The 14,249-nt window shown below is 45.3% G+C and overlaps 1 protein-coding gene across 3 annotated transcripts in view; it reads left to right on the forward strand.

Moving 5' to 3' along the window:
- Positions 1–9,114: 9,114 nt before the first annotated feature.
- UTRN (utrophin) overlaps positions 9,115–14,249 on the forward strand; it is a 496,097-nt gene continuing 490,962 nt past the window's right edge. Inside the window, exons 1-2 of one of the 3 annotated variants that reach the window (XM_054505586.2) lie at positions 9,115–9,256; positions 9,415–9,536. The gene's annotated coding sequence lies outside the window, so the exon portion shown is untranslated. Of the gene's footprint in view, positions 9,257–9,390; positions 9,537–10,040; positions 10,194–14,249 lie in introns of those variants that run through there. The other 2 variants (XM_054505588.2, XM_054505587.2) reach the window with 2 other exon arrangements.

The raw sequence follows: 14,249 nt of genomic DNA on the forward strand, positions 1-14,249 counted from the left end.
TTTTCCCTAGTCTTTCTTTGAGGGACTTCTCTTGGACTGGGGTCTTTTAATTTGCTTATACTTTCCCTCCAATTTTTCATGATTTTTTCTTTTTGTTTTCTTTCTGCAAGATTTATTATACTTTATCTTCTGGTCTATTGAGTTTTCATTTCTACAACCATGTTCACATTTTTTGTTGTTGCTGTTCTCTGTGTCTTTATTTTTTGGAGCTTCCTATTCTTATTTTATTAATTGAAAACCTTCTATTATCTTCTGTAGACACTAAATTTTTTTCCCCTGCCAGCCTAGTCATTGTTTCCTTCAAGTTGCCTTTTTCTGTTTATGTATTTTATTCCAACGTCTATGCGAGGGCTTATATCCTCAGATGTTTGATAATTCTTTTTTTTAGGAAGGAAGAGAGAGGGGAAGAGGGAGAGAGAGAATCCCAAGCAGGCTCCACACCTAGTGTGGAGCCTGACGTGGGGCTTGATCTCACCACCCTAAGATCATGACCTGAGCCGTAATCAGGAGTTGGTTGCTTAACCAACTGAATCCCCCAGGCGCCCCAGATGCCTGATAATTCTTAATTGTGCAAGCATGATTAAGGGTGTTCAAATAAAAAGCTGTGATGTAGGTAATGGGGCAGCTGTTTGTCTTAGAGCCTCTATTGTCTATCTTTAAATGTTTCTTCTTAGGCTGTTCAGAATGTGCTTCTGTGTGGAGGGTAAATGCCTGTCTGCCATTATTCTGGGAGTGAGACTGGGATGGGAGGCTGGGGATGTCAGCTTTGAATATGCATACTCAATCCCCCTGGTTCTGGGCACAATTCCCCTGCCCTTGACTTGGTTTCCCAGTACAGAGATTCCCTGGTTTCTCTGAAAGTTGCTCAGCTGTATAAGGAAGGCCAATGACTTGAGATACCTAACTACTACTTCTTACAACCAATCCTTTTTATCTTCTCCCAGTCACCCTCCTCTCCCAGGGACCGCTGCTTAGAGTGAAGCCTTTTCAGGCCTGCAAGTCAATTTCCACTTGACCACCTATGTACATCCTTCAAAAGTGTTGCTGTCATTGCCATCTTCAACTTGTGGTCTTATGTCTTAAAATAAGCCTCTTTGGTGTAGTTTCAGTGGTGTTTTGGAAGAAGCAATATTAGATGATGTTTTCAATCTCCATCTTTATCTGAAAGTCACAGCAATTGACTTCTTGACTGTATAGAGTTTGAAGTATTTAGCTTTTATACAAACACAGTGACTTATGGGGTTTTTGATGTTTCTGATATTTTATAAAAATCTATGATCAACTGGTCTTTTTTTTTTTTTTTAAAGATTTTATTTATTTATTTGAGAGAGAGCATAAGCACAAGCCCAAGGTGGGGGAGCTATGGGCAGATGGAGAAGCAGACTCTCCACTGAGCAGGGAGCCTGATGTGGGATGTGGAACTCGATTCCAGGATTCTGGGATCATGACCTGAGCCGAAGGCAGATGCGGAACCAACTGAGCCTCCCAGGCACCCCATACCAACCAGTCTTAACACGGCTATTGTGTTAGCCTAACGCTTTGCAAACTTCAGTAATGTACCAACTCTATTCAGGGAAAAATAAAATCTATGGACTTCAAGTACTGAGTTACAGTAATTGTAATATTACTTAAATGTGTACAAATATAAGTATAGATTATTTATGCTTATAGCTCTTGTGTATTTATATAAGCAAAAGCAAAAAACTAACTTAATATAAGAAAATCACATATTTAATTCAAATTAACAATAATAATTTAATGTGACTGATGTTATTTTAATGCAACTAAATTTTAATGCAACTAAATACTCTAAATATAAACATGGTACTTACTGCTGTGTCACAGGTTCTTTTAAGTCCACTGTCCATGTGCTACCACGTGTTGCAGGAGAAACAAATTACCCATCACTCTGAATTTGAAATAAGTACAGGGAAACCTTTTTTTTTTAGATAGCAAGATTTGTTGTCATATGGGCATCATTTAGCAAGAATGTATCCTCAACCTATTAAGCCTGCATCTGTTCTTTTCATATTAATCTAACAAATACAGTAGCACTTCATAATGTCAAGACAATCATAAATGCAAACAAGAATTTGGCCCTTATTTTAATTTAGAAGTATCCTCCGAGGAAAGCTCTGGCTACACACTTGAGTTGAGTGATGACCCCGTAGGGCCTCAGATTTCTGGGACACCTCCTGGGCAGAGGGGACTGCTAAGGAGAACTACAGAAATGGAAAACTCTATCCCGGGGCTCCATCCCAGGGCTCCATCCCAGGGCTCTGGGATCATGATCTGAGCCGAAGGCAGATGGTCAACCGACTGAGCCACCCAGGCGCCCCTTTTCCTTGCTTTTCTTCTTTCTACATGAATGAAGATGCGTATTGGAAGAAGGGTACGTTTGACCTGGTGACATGGTTTCATTCTAGCGGCAGGCAGCCACTAGTTTGAGATCTGGGGTGATTTTAAATATGCCGAAAAGTAGTTGCCCTAGCTTTGTAAAACAAAACAGTTGGATTTGTTAAAACAATCAATACTTAAAATTTTCTGCATAATACTGATAAATGGCCCAAATATTTTACCCTGTTACTGTGATTGGATCTTTGGGCTCTTCCTTGGGCCCACGTGGCCAGAAAGGCCCAATAATCACCAAGGAGGCACTGACCAGTGCCTCTGGGGCCCCAGCTAGCTCTCTGGGGAAAGGAGGTCACTGCCCTCCAGGCACGCGTAACATAGGATGGTGAAACTATGTGGCAATATGTCTTTTAAAAGCGGGGTAAGAACCCAAAAGAATTTGGTATCCACTTGAAAACAGTAAGAGTGTTTTCTAGATGCAAAGAATGGAGGGCCGGTTGGTTAATTTCATCACTTGCTTAGGCTCAGGTTTTAGTCCTGCTGGCCATCTCTCCACAATACAGAGGGGCCACTGCCCAGAGGGAGGAGTCCAGGAAGGGGGGGCCGTGGAGACAGTTCGGCCTGTGAAGCCGGTCCCTTTCAAATCAGCCAGCTGGATAATGGAATGTTTGGCTTCCAGAGGGGCATCAGGAACACTGACCTCACTTAATCAAGCCTTCCTGTCTGCAGAATTGTACTGGAGCATAAAGAGCACATCCCAGGCTGGATTCTCAATGCTAGAGGGCTGTATCTATTTGTAAGTGAACCTGAGGGTGCATCCTGGAGCCTGAAGCCTGGCCCTGGGTAGACAGCAGGCAGACTTGGCTAAGGGTTAGGGCTCTTGCCAAACAGGTTGTGATTTAGGACACATTTCAGTTCCAATATGGGGCACAATCTAGGCAGATGAAATATATGCAAATGGCCTGGAAATCTCCATGGTGATCCCCACCTTACCAGGTTAAGGCAGGGGATTAATTTGGGTTAGCATGTCTAGCATTGTCTCTAGGGAATTGGGGGTGGGTGGGGATATCAAGCAGGACTTCAACAAAAAGAAATGTTCCTCCTGAAACTAAGCACCACACATACAAAACCTGTGTTCTTTCTTATCCTCAAGCCTTCATCTGGACCTCCTCTTTTCCTAGTTACCTTTTACATTAGACTGGGCTTGGGCAGTTGCAAGTGATAGAATTCCAACACAAGCTAACATTCATAAGAAAGGGGGTTAGAAAGAGGGAACTGCCCCTCTGCCTGGAAACCACGGGCCCTCGCATCCTCAAGACTTTCTCTGTATTTTTTTAGCTCCTCATGAGATGATTTCATTTTCTCCTTTTGCAGGTACAGAACTCCACCTAGTAGCAGGGGCAGGAAAGGGGCATGGAGGGATTGTGGGATAGTTTCAATTTTATGTTACTCCAGTTATTAATTCCAAAGAGAAAAAAGAGAATTTTCCCTTCCAGTGTTATTCTGGAAATTCCCCTGGAAGAAGATATGTGGGTATAGATCTCCCTTTGTCCCTCTTGGATCAGTCGCTATGCCTGGGGTTGAGGCCTATGGTTGGCTGTTCTTGAGTCATGAGCCTACCCCAAGGCTAGGTGGAGAGGTGATTGACAGCCCCATAAAATTTGATTGGAGCAGGACAGGAGCAATTACCTAAAGGAACATTACCCCTTAAGGGTATGATGCTGGGCAGAGGCAAGAGGACAGATGTCCTTTAGGATTCCTATTCATCTGTTAAGGCTTGACTCAGGTGTCACTTCCTGATAGCCCCTGTCTCTCTCCTTCCCCTATTGGGTTACGTGTCCCTCTTCTGTGTCATGTTACATCTTAGCCGTACTGCTGTATCCATAATAACTTATAATTGTCTAGTTATGTGTTGGTCTCTCTCACTAGACAGTAGCTTTTTGAAGACAACCACTGTGGCTTATTTCTATTGGCACACTCAACCCTTCAGCAGACAATGAGAGTTCCAGAAATGTTTTCAATGAAAAAATAAATGAAGATGATCACAAAATGGCAGCAAATCATCTTGAGTTAAAAAAAGGAGGAAGGAACATAATAGTAAAAAAAAAAAAAAATACCAGGTACTGTGATAAATGCTTCATATCAAGTAATTCATTTGATTCTCAAAACATTTGAGGGAGGTATTCTATTTCAGACAGGAAGCTAAAGGTTAAGTAAGTTCCACAAGCTCATACAGCTAATAACTGTCAATTTAATAATTAGCACTCAGACAACTTAAATCCAGCCTCATTTACTTTCAGCAACTCTGTCTTCTGTTCTCCTCCTCTTGTTCCTTCTGCAGGTTAACAGTGAACTTATATAACCTAGGGATGCTCTCTTTACTTCTTAGTGATTTGGACATTTTCCCCCAACAGGTTTTTATTTTACCTGAATGCACTCCCTAGCCTGTTCTGCATCTTTGTCATTTGTTTCTTTAGCCACACAGTTAGAGGGTTGAAGGAGAAACTGTAAGATCCCTTCCAGTACCAACATCACAGAACTATACAAAGTAAATGAAGCCAACTAAAAGTAACAAGTCTGACAACCCCAACATAGGACGCTCTTTACTCAGAAGGCTTTTGGTTCTCAGGGGCGCACACTGTGAAGGGGTGGGGCTAGGTATACCCCTCACTCTCTCCTCACCTCTTCCTTCTCTTTTGGGGACTCTTATTCTCTCCTTTTGTTCTATCAGTTGTTCTTTTCTCCTCAACTGCTTAGTCTTTTTATTTTGTCCATAGCTTCTTTAGACCCTGCATTTCAACTCCCCTACCTTCGGCACCCTCCCTGCCCTCCTGGCAGCTGACTTCTCTTGCAGGGCATTCGGTCAGGACTGGCCAGGCTCTGTACCATAGGGTAGGCTGAATTGCCCAGAATGCTCCTGAGGTGTTAATGACCTTGGCAACCTCAAGGGTGATCCACAACTAAACAAAACACTTGAATTCAAATAGATAAGGCTAATTGTGGGCATTTTGAAATTATGATCGATCCAGTGGGCAATGTTTTTCTTGTAGGGCAATTTCTAAACTCCTCCGATCATCCAAAGTGGCCTATTTGAGGCCAGCTCCTTAGGGAACAGTGGCTCTAAGTGAGAGTCCCCAACCATCCTGATCTAACTTCAAGAATTTGTTTGTTGGGCGCCTGGGTGGCTCAGTTGGTTAAGCGACTGCCTTCGGCTCAGGTCATGATCCTGGAGTCCCGGGATCGAGTCCTGCATCGGGCTCCCTGCTCAGCGAGGAGCCTGCTTCTCCCTCTGACCCTCCCCCCTCTCATGTACTCTCTCTCATTCTCGCTCTCTCAAATAAATAAATAAATCTTAAAAAAAAAAAAGAATTTGTTTGTTAAAACTGCAGCTTCCTGGGCCTTACGAGACCTAGCAAATCAGAATTTCTGGGAGTTAGTAGCCAATTTGAATTTAAAATATTCTCCTTGGTGATTCTTAAGTTCACTCAATTGTGAGAAACTCTGCCTTCATTCTAATCATTCTCTAAAAGTTTAGTGCATTACTTCTATTAGTTTCCTTAACTGTATCACAAAGAATTTTATTTTATTTATATCTGTTTTCAACTTGCACAATAAATACTAGATATTTGACTGAAGAATTCAGCAACAATATTTAGCAAATATTCTGGTATCTATTACATATAAGTCACTTTCTTGACCTGGAAAAGGTAAGAAAAGATGAATTCCCTAAAATTTTGTCCCTTCCTTGAATGCTTCCATGTGGAGCTTTATTCATAGTCAACACCAAGGGTGAAGCTGAAGGAGTGTGCCTTGTTTTTTGTTTTTTTTTTTTAATTTTCTTTTTTTTTTTAAAATTTATTTATTCATGAGAGTCAGAGAGAGATAGAGAGAGGCAGTGGCAGAGGGAGAAGCAGGCTCCCCGCCTAGCAGGGAGCCCGATGCGGGACTCGATCCCAGAACCCTGGGATCATGACCTGAGCCGAAGGCAGACGCTTAACCATCTGAGCCAGAGTGCCTTGTTTTTTATACATGATGTATTTCTCTATGTTTCTATTGTTTAAAGAGGAATTACATTTAGATACTCTTACTGTACATACTATATTCATTATATACAATGTTAAGTAATAAAGTTTTCTTTTCGACTCTTACATTAGGATGTAGTTCCCTACATAAGAACAGTATCTATGTAGAATCATGTCTCTCTATTATATATACATACGTATGCATATATTTCTACATCTGAATCTCTGTATACACTACTTACCGTATTTTCTCCTATGTCAAGAGTTTTGTCCCATTGACGTCAGTTCAGTTTTCTTGAATTTTTACTGTTCTGTGGTGACTGTGGAGCAATGCAGAATCTGAGTTAATGGTAGACCCCAGGCCACCTTCCTATCACTTTCTCTAAATGCTCTGCATTGCCCTTTGGGCTGGGGAGACAAAACCCACTGAGTACTGTCATTACAAGCGAATGTCCCTGGTACATGGACCCCAGCTGGACTGTTGGTTGCAGGTGCACTAACTGCTATCCTCCCTCTGATAGTCCGTTTCCACTTTCCCCACAACTTGCTTCTGAGGCTGGGAAGGAAGAGCACACTGTCTGTCCTAAGGAAAATAAGCCTTCTGTGGTTACAATCTTCCACTAAATGTGTTTTATTCCCTTGCAAAGGAAACAGGGAGTAGGACCAGCTGGGGACCTCCTGGTCATTCCAACAACAGGAAGGTCTTTGTTTGGTCTCTGCCCATGGCCTACAGAGAATATCAGTCTCTGCATGCGGGGAGAAGGGCTAGAAACAGGGCACAGGTTCCAGGTAATGCACCATCAGCCAATGAAGCTGGGGGTGTGGGTGGAGTCACTCCGAGTACAGATGGCAACTGTATTCTTATGACTCTTTCCTTATGGCCTTTGGGGAAGTTTAACTAAACATCCCCTCAGAGTTTGAAAAACTCAGAAATTCTACGTCCCCAGGCAACTAACTGTGTTTTTCAAAAACTTTGAGTTAAATAAAGTAACATTTGTCCAGCACTTTGCAATTTACAAAGTGCTTTTCACTTACATCCTTTCAACCAAAGAAATCCTTAAATGCTTCAGTGTGGTTTTATTTTAAAGGAGGAATCTGAGTTTCCATCAACTCAACCAGGAGGATACAGTGCATGATGAACAGCTTTAAGGGTCTGTAGGATTACCAGTTAAACTTCAGTCTCCCTGGATACAGAGACTCAAATAGCACTTGATCTGTCTTTTTTTTTTTTTTAATGGCACTTATCACTGATCTTGCCTATCCTTAATTGTTTACAGGCCTTATCTCACTTGCTAGATTTGACATTCTTTAAGGCAAGATCTGTATCCGATTTTTCTTTGCATCATTCACAGGGCCCATGGAACTGGCAGGCCATAAATTGGCATTTGCTAAATGAATGAACCAATGAAAGTGAATGAATAAACTATGTCCGTTTCAAGTTAATCATCCGGATGTATTGTGGGGTTATATGAAGAAAGTTCCCCAAAGGAAGGAAGCTAAGAAAAAAGATAAAGAACACTATCTTTCAGGACCTCCGACCCCTCTAACAGCATTTAGGGACTGGGGAAACGTTCACTTTGTAACTAATAAAAAACTAGGGAATTCTTTCTGGGGAAAAAAAAAACATTTAAATCCCCTTTATCTTTGCTAAATCGTAATTTAACTTTCAAATATTAAACCAGCAATAAGCCAGAGCTGTGTTCGCTTATCAATCATCCTTTCTCTTTTTCACAAACTAGGAACTCAGGTTGCTGTCCCCCCCCCACCCCCAAGTGTGGTGATCCTGTGAAAGAATCATAGGAACACATGAGGAATGAAATATGTCACTCTCCCTGTCTGTATGTGTGTATATTGGAAACAGAAGAATATGGCCCGCATAGCACTGTTTGTAGGCATGACCGAATATAAAACGAAATGTCAAGTTTTTAACACTAAAAGTGACACTAAAAAAGCTAAAATACACCCTTGGAACGAGGACCTGCAAATCAGCAACGTCAGCAAACGGAGGTGTGGTGAATGGAGGGGCAACTGGAGATTTACCTCTCCAACAAAATCACCCGAACTACCCGGCTGCCTGAGGTGGGGGCGTGACTCACATTTTCGGGTAATCTGAATAAAGGGGATGGTGTTTGTGCGAGGTGTCCATTCTCGCTCGGGGCGCGCCGCACGCACCGGGAACCGCGCGGGCCGCGCAGCCCCGGGCCAGCCGAGCGCCCGGCCAGCCGCTGCCGGAGGGGAGGGCGCGCAGGCCGGGCGCTGATTGACCGGGCGTGCGGTCAGGTGACACGGGGCGCCACGTTCCCGGAGCCCAGCTCGCTGCGGCCCCGCCTGGGCCCGGCCGGCGCCGAACCGGAGCCGAGAGGGGCTGCTCTCCCGGAACAAAGTTGCCGGGCCTGCGGCGGCTGGGCCGAAAGGCGAGCGGGGCGGGAGCGCCGGGGGCGGCGCCGGCCCGGGGAGCGGTGCCGCTCGGCCCCCTCCTCCTAGGGAGAGCGAGTCCCGGGGTGCGCGGACGCGAGCCCGTGTCCGCGGGGGGCGGCAGGGCGCCCCTGCTCGGCCCCGCGCCCCCTCCCTCTTCAGCCTCCTGCGCGGCTCTCCAACAAAGGGGCAGGCGGGCGGCGGCGGCGGCGGCGGCGGCGGAGGAGGAGCCGCCGGAGCGAGCGGCTCGCGCACAAAGTTGCGGAGTCGCCTTTCCTCCGAGGAGGGGAGCGGGCAGCAGCCGCCGGCCGCGGGCTTTCTCCCGCCGAGGGCCGAGGGGGGGCCTCTGGCTTCCGAAGCCGATTGGGGCACCACGGCGAGCGGTGCCTCCTTTCTTTTGGGTCGCTTCTGCAGACGGAAAACTCTCTAGTGTTTGGCAAACTTGGTTGCCTGCGCGCCCGTTCCAGGTTTGCACTTGGACTGTTTTGTTTTTGGCGGAACTACCGGGGCGGGAAGATTGCACAAGTCGGGGGCGTTGTTTCAACCGGGTGTCAAAAAAATTTTTTTTTTCTTTCGGATTTGTCTGGTTCTTCACATTTCCTTTTTAAAACACGTCGCCCCACAGAACTCTCGCTCGCACACTCCCCCGCGATCGCTACGACCCAAACACGCACCGAGGAGCCCTCGGCCCGCTCGGGACGCGGCGGCGGCTGGCAGGCGACGCGGGCCCGCGGGTCCCGGGAGCAGGTAAGCCCGTGCAGTGTCTCAGCCTCGCGCAGTGGGATGTGACCGCAGCCCCGGGGCAGTGGGGCGTGGGCTGCGGGGAGGATGGACTTTCTGAGGCTTCTACCCTGCGCCCCGGTCTCCTTCTCGAGTCTGAGTCTAAGATGTCACCAACTTTCGCGTGCACTTTCCTCGGAACCTGAGCTAAGCTCTCTTCGGCGGGAGAGAGAGTGCCAGAAGCGTGAAGAAGGCTCGGACCCGGAGGTCCTCTCAGTCTGTCTGGGAGCGAACGACCCCAGCTCCTCCGACGCCCAGTGCCGTGCAGCCGCCTGGCTCCCCCAGCCCTCCTTCCGCGCTGGGGGAGAGGGTCGCGTGCCTCTCGCTGTGATCTCCAAGAGGGGACGTGGCTTCCTAGGATGGCCTGTGCCACACACCCCGGCCCCGGGAAGGCGGGGCCCGAGGTGTCCGCCAGGAGAGGGTGGGAAGAGGGTGGCGGTGTGGTGGACGGGCAGGGGAGCGGCTCGCAGCCGTCGGCCTGGCAGGAAACGTGTTCACCCTCCACGCCGCTGCTGCTCCTGAGGGTGGGGCTCCAGGGACGGGACAGGGGAGGCCAGTCGGTGCTTAGTCCCCACGGTGGCCTCTTCTACTTTCCCGGACTCTTGGCATCACTTGCTGCATCAGGTAAGGTAATTCGTGTCCCCCTCTGGCCCCGGGTCCGAGGCTTTGGTTGCCCAAGGCCACTTATAAAACCAACAAAGCACTTATTTTGGGCTGTGCAACTTTTAGAAGGCACGCTGTTACAGGAGAATTTTTTTTTTCCCCCAAGCCCCAGATAACGAAAGGGACTGTTCCAGGGTTGGTTCAAGGGAAGGAGAAAACGTGCCCGACCTCCAAGAGCCTGGGGACCCGCATTGTGTTTTACATTGAACTGGAGAGCCCCAGGTCTAACTTGGGGCGATCGGCTCCGCTTTCTGGGCTGCCCCGGGGCCAGGCTCCTCTTTCCCAGCCTCCAGGTCACTTGGGTCACCAGGGCCTCGCGGGTCAGTTCTCCATGCCGCGTTTGCGAGGGTCAGCGCACCGGTTGCTGCGGCTGGAACGCACCGACTTTGCGGAAGCTTCGATTCCCCGGGTGCGGGCTGAGGCCGGTCTCGGGGCCTCCGGGACCCGCGGCAGCAGCCGCATCCACTCATTTGTAACTCGCGCGGGCCTCAGGAAGTGCGCCGGGCCCCTCCCGGCTGTTGCTGGTGGGCGTGGGGGCCGCGGCCTGCGGGGAGGGCTGCGAGCCGCGCGAGGGCTGCAGGAATGCGAAGCTCGCGGGTGCTTCAGCTTCCCGAGTACCGGCGGCCAGGGCCCGGGTTTACGCGGAGTCATTCCCCGCCCCCTCTACCCAAGTTTATGGGACCGATGAGGCACCGCTTTAGCTCTCCTTTGGGTGTTTACCTAAAATTTGTTGCTCCTGTAAACAGTATTAATCCCCGTCGCGTACTAACCTTAACCTTCCCTTGGAGCGTTTCCGAGAGTGAATGGCGGTTCTTGGCACTGGCGGTTTCTTGTGCTGTTTGAAGCAGAGCGGCAAATTCTTGGCCCCTTCGCTTCCCTTTCCACTATCTTCAGCATTCCTAGGTTTTGGTTTCTGGTTTAAATGCATGGATAGTTCCTGCCCAAGGACGTATGCAGCATTTCCATCATAATTACACGGCGTGGAACGTATTTGTATTCTTACATTATCTGGTTGCCAAATTGTTTTAAAATTGGAACACTGGCTTCACCTTTAAGGCCACCCCCCTACCCTTTCACCCCCACGTTTATTGACACACACTCATGGCTTCTGTTCCGTATGACAGCCAGAAATGTTCTGAAGAAAGAGTTGCTGAATGCAGAGTTGAGTGTGTTAATTTCAGTGAGAAAGATCTGGCTACACTTCGCAAAACATAATTCTGAGGGAACAGAGATCTGGAGCAGTGGTAACAATAAATGACAGTTGTATAGGGCTTAAAGCTTCTAAGGCAATAATATCCCATTCATTCTCAGTTTCTCACCCAGCTTTGTGTGGGAGATGGCCCCTCTTACAGTCTCTAGATGTGCGGGTGGAAGGTCCACACCTGCGGAAGGTCCACACACTGTCTGTGAAGAAACCTTGATTCTGTCTCCTGACAACCAGTTATAAATAGCTGCAGCATTTAGTGAGTTAGAAGGAGATATCTTTTTCTGTGTGCTACTCAACCTGGGGTCCCCTGCCCATTCCTGGCAACAGGTGACAGTCAGTGGCTCTCACTGTTCAAATGGCCTTCTGTGTTTCTCCCTCCTTCCCATTCTTTCCTTGTCCTCTGAACCTCTTTCTGCTGTATCTTTGTAGCATATACGGGATTTTGATGATCAGGAAGAGAAGATTTGAGAAATTAGAGTGGCAAAATAAAAAAAAATATGATAAATATTCATGTGCAAATGAAGTAAAGTCCTGTGTAAACAGTTTTCTTTTTTATGGAGTGGGGAAGGTCTTTGGCATGTGTTGAAGTGAAGACCCTTAACTAAGACTAGTTATGAAGGAGTCAGAATATTTTAAAGGGAATAGTTAATTGCTTTCCAGTAAAGAGAAGTTTTGTTGGACAAACCTGATTTTCCATAATAAAATTTTATATGCATTCTTCTGAACAAAGCTTTACGTTCTTGAATATATTAAAATGCGCTTAAGAACAGCAAATCTTTTATAGGTATGTACCCCCAAAAAGGAACTTAATCACATAATAATCCCTAAAGTCTTAACAGTAGTAGAGCAATATAAAAAATGAAAACAAGTTTTTTTATACTCAAAATTTAGCAGACTGGTGATCTAATTCACATGGTCCTCTCTATAAGAGAGGAAATTGTTCCTAAATCTTTAGTAGTGCACTGGTTCTCTTCTGCCTCAAACTGTTTTTCTACGGTGATTTTGACCTCTTTATTATTAGAACACACCCTTTTTCTGACTGGTCAGGAAAAAATATAATAATTATTTTTTACATATATTTATATTATAAAATAATATGGAATTTCTTTGAATGTTACATATAATTAAACATAATATATAAAATACTAAGTATTACATAAGTATGCCAAATGAAGCATATTACAAAATAATAATACCACATGGTGTGTCCTTGAATTAAATGATTGAGTTGCCTAATCCTAGCTAGCAGTAAACTCTTGTTCTGTTCTGTGTTGTAATATATGAATTAATGCCCATTATTTGCAGGTTAATATTTGGATATGTTGACTGTTATATTCCCAATTAAATGATTAATTTATTTAATTGGCATTTGGGGTCCACTTGAGGGGCTATTAGGATACAGCTAAGTTGCTGAACTTAAAATTGAATTCTGATTCTGTTTGGGTTGTAGGGGCTATATATTCCAGGAAGTATTAGGGCAATGCAGAAGTCTCATTATTGACATCCTTAAAGAAAAGGTGGTTCTGCCGAGTAGAATCCTCAGTTCTTTAAACTCTGAAGATGATTCTAATTAATTACTAAAGATTAAAATTATTTTATTGCTGGGGCACCTGGGTGACTCAGATGGTTAAGCGTCGACTCTTGGTTTCTGCTCAGGTCATGATCTCAGGGTTGTGAGATTGAGCCCACCTGGAGCCCCATGTGGGGCTCCTGAGATAAGTGCTGAGCCTGCTTGAGCTTCTTTCTTTCTCCCTCTCCTTCCCCCTCTCCTCCTCTCCCTGCTTGGGTGCTTTCCCTTTCTCAATAAATAAATAAATAAATAAAATCTTTAAAACTATTTTATTGAGTGATAGTTATACTCAGCAGAATTCATATGATGCACCTTCTAGAATAAAAATCTGTGTCAATGGGTATAATGTGTAACTGTCCAGATTTTTATTGAATCCAGACCATTTTTGAGATCAGACCTATATATCCAACTGTCTTCTTTGTTATCTGCCCTTATATAACTCAGAGGCACCTCAGACTTAGCAAGTCCAAACCACATTCATGATTTCTTCCGCCAGTGGCTTATCTGCCAGTGTTCCCCAGCTCAGTGAATGACTCACCCTCCACATAGTTGCCCAGACCAAAACTGGGTAGTCATTTTGCACCTTAGTGTTCTGAACAACTCATATCCAGTCAGTTTCCAAATGCTATTGACCTTCTGTATTTGATAGTTAAGTATCCCACATATCTACCCGTTTCTTTCCATGTACCCTTGTTTAGACCACAGTCATTTCCTGCCTGTAATATTATACTAGAAAGAGTAAACACCCATATGCTTTCTCTACATTCCTCACTTACCATTTTCCAACAGTTGCTTTCTTTCTCTCTCTCTCTCCCTCTCTCCTGGTATGTATGTATATAGGTAGAGAGATACCTGTACCTAGATAGACAGGCATATGCTGTCCTGTTTGAACTGAAGTTGAAGTTATTATCACACTTCGTTGGTAAATATTTTATCAGGTGTTTCCTATAATCAAAGATATTGCATAATGACAAAACCATGAACCAATACGAAAGAACTGATAGAATTATATTACTGATAGAATAATATTGTCTGATATATAGCCCCAATTCACATTTTTCACATTATCCCCAAAACGTTTATTTTTTAAATTCTAAATTCAGTCAAGGATTATACTTGGTTGTCATGTTTCTTTAGTCACAAAGCTCCCCCTCCCTCAGGTGTTTTTGTTTTTCACGATGTTGATAATTTTGAGCAGTTCAGATTGTTTATTTTGAAGATTATCCACAGTCTAGATTTG

This window comes from Mirounga angustirostris, unplaced genomic scaffold (assembly GCF_029215605.1).
Source record: "Mirounga angustirostris isolate CCGP_5_RB_7025 unplaced genomic scaffold, mMirAng1.0.hap1 SCAF_8, whole genome shotgun sequence".
In the NCBI taxonomy this organism is placed as follows: Eukaryota; Metazoa; Chordata; class Mammalia; order Carnivora; family Phocidae; genus Mirounga; species Mirounga angustirostris.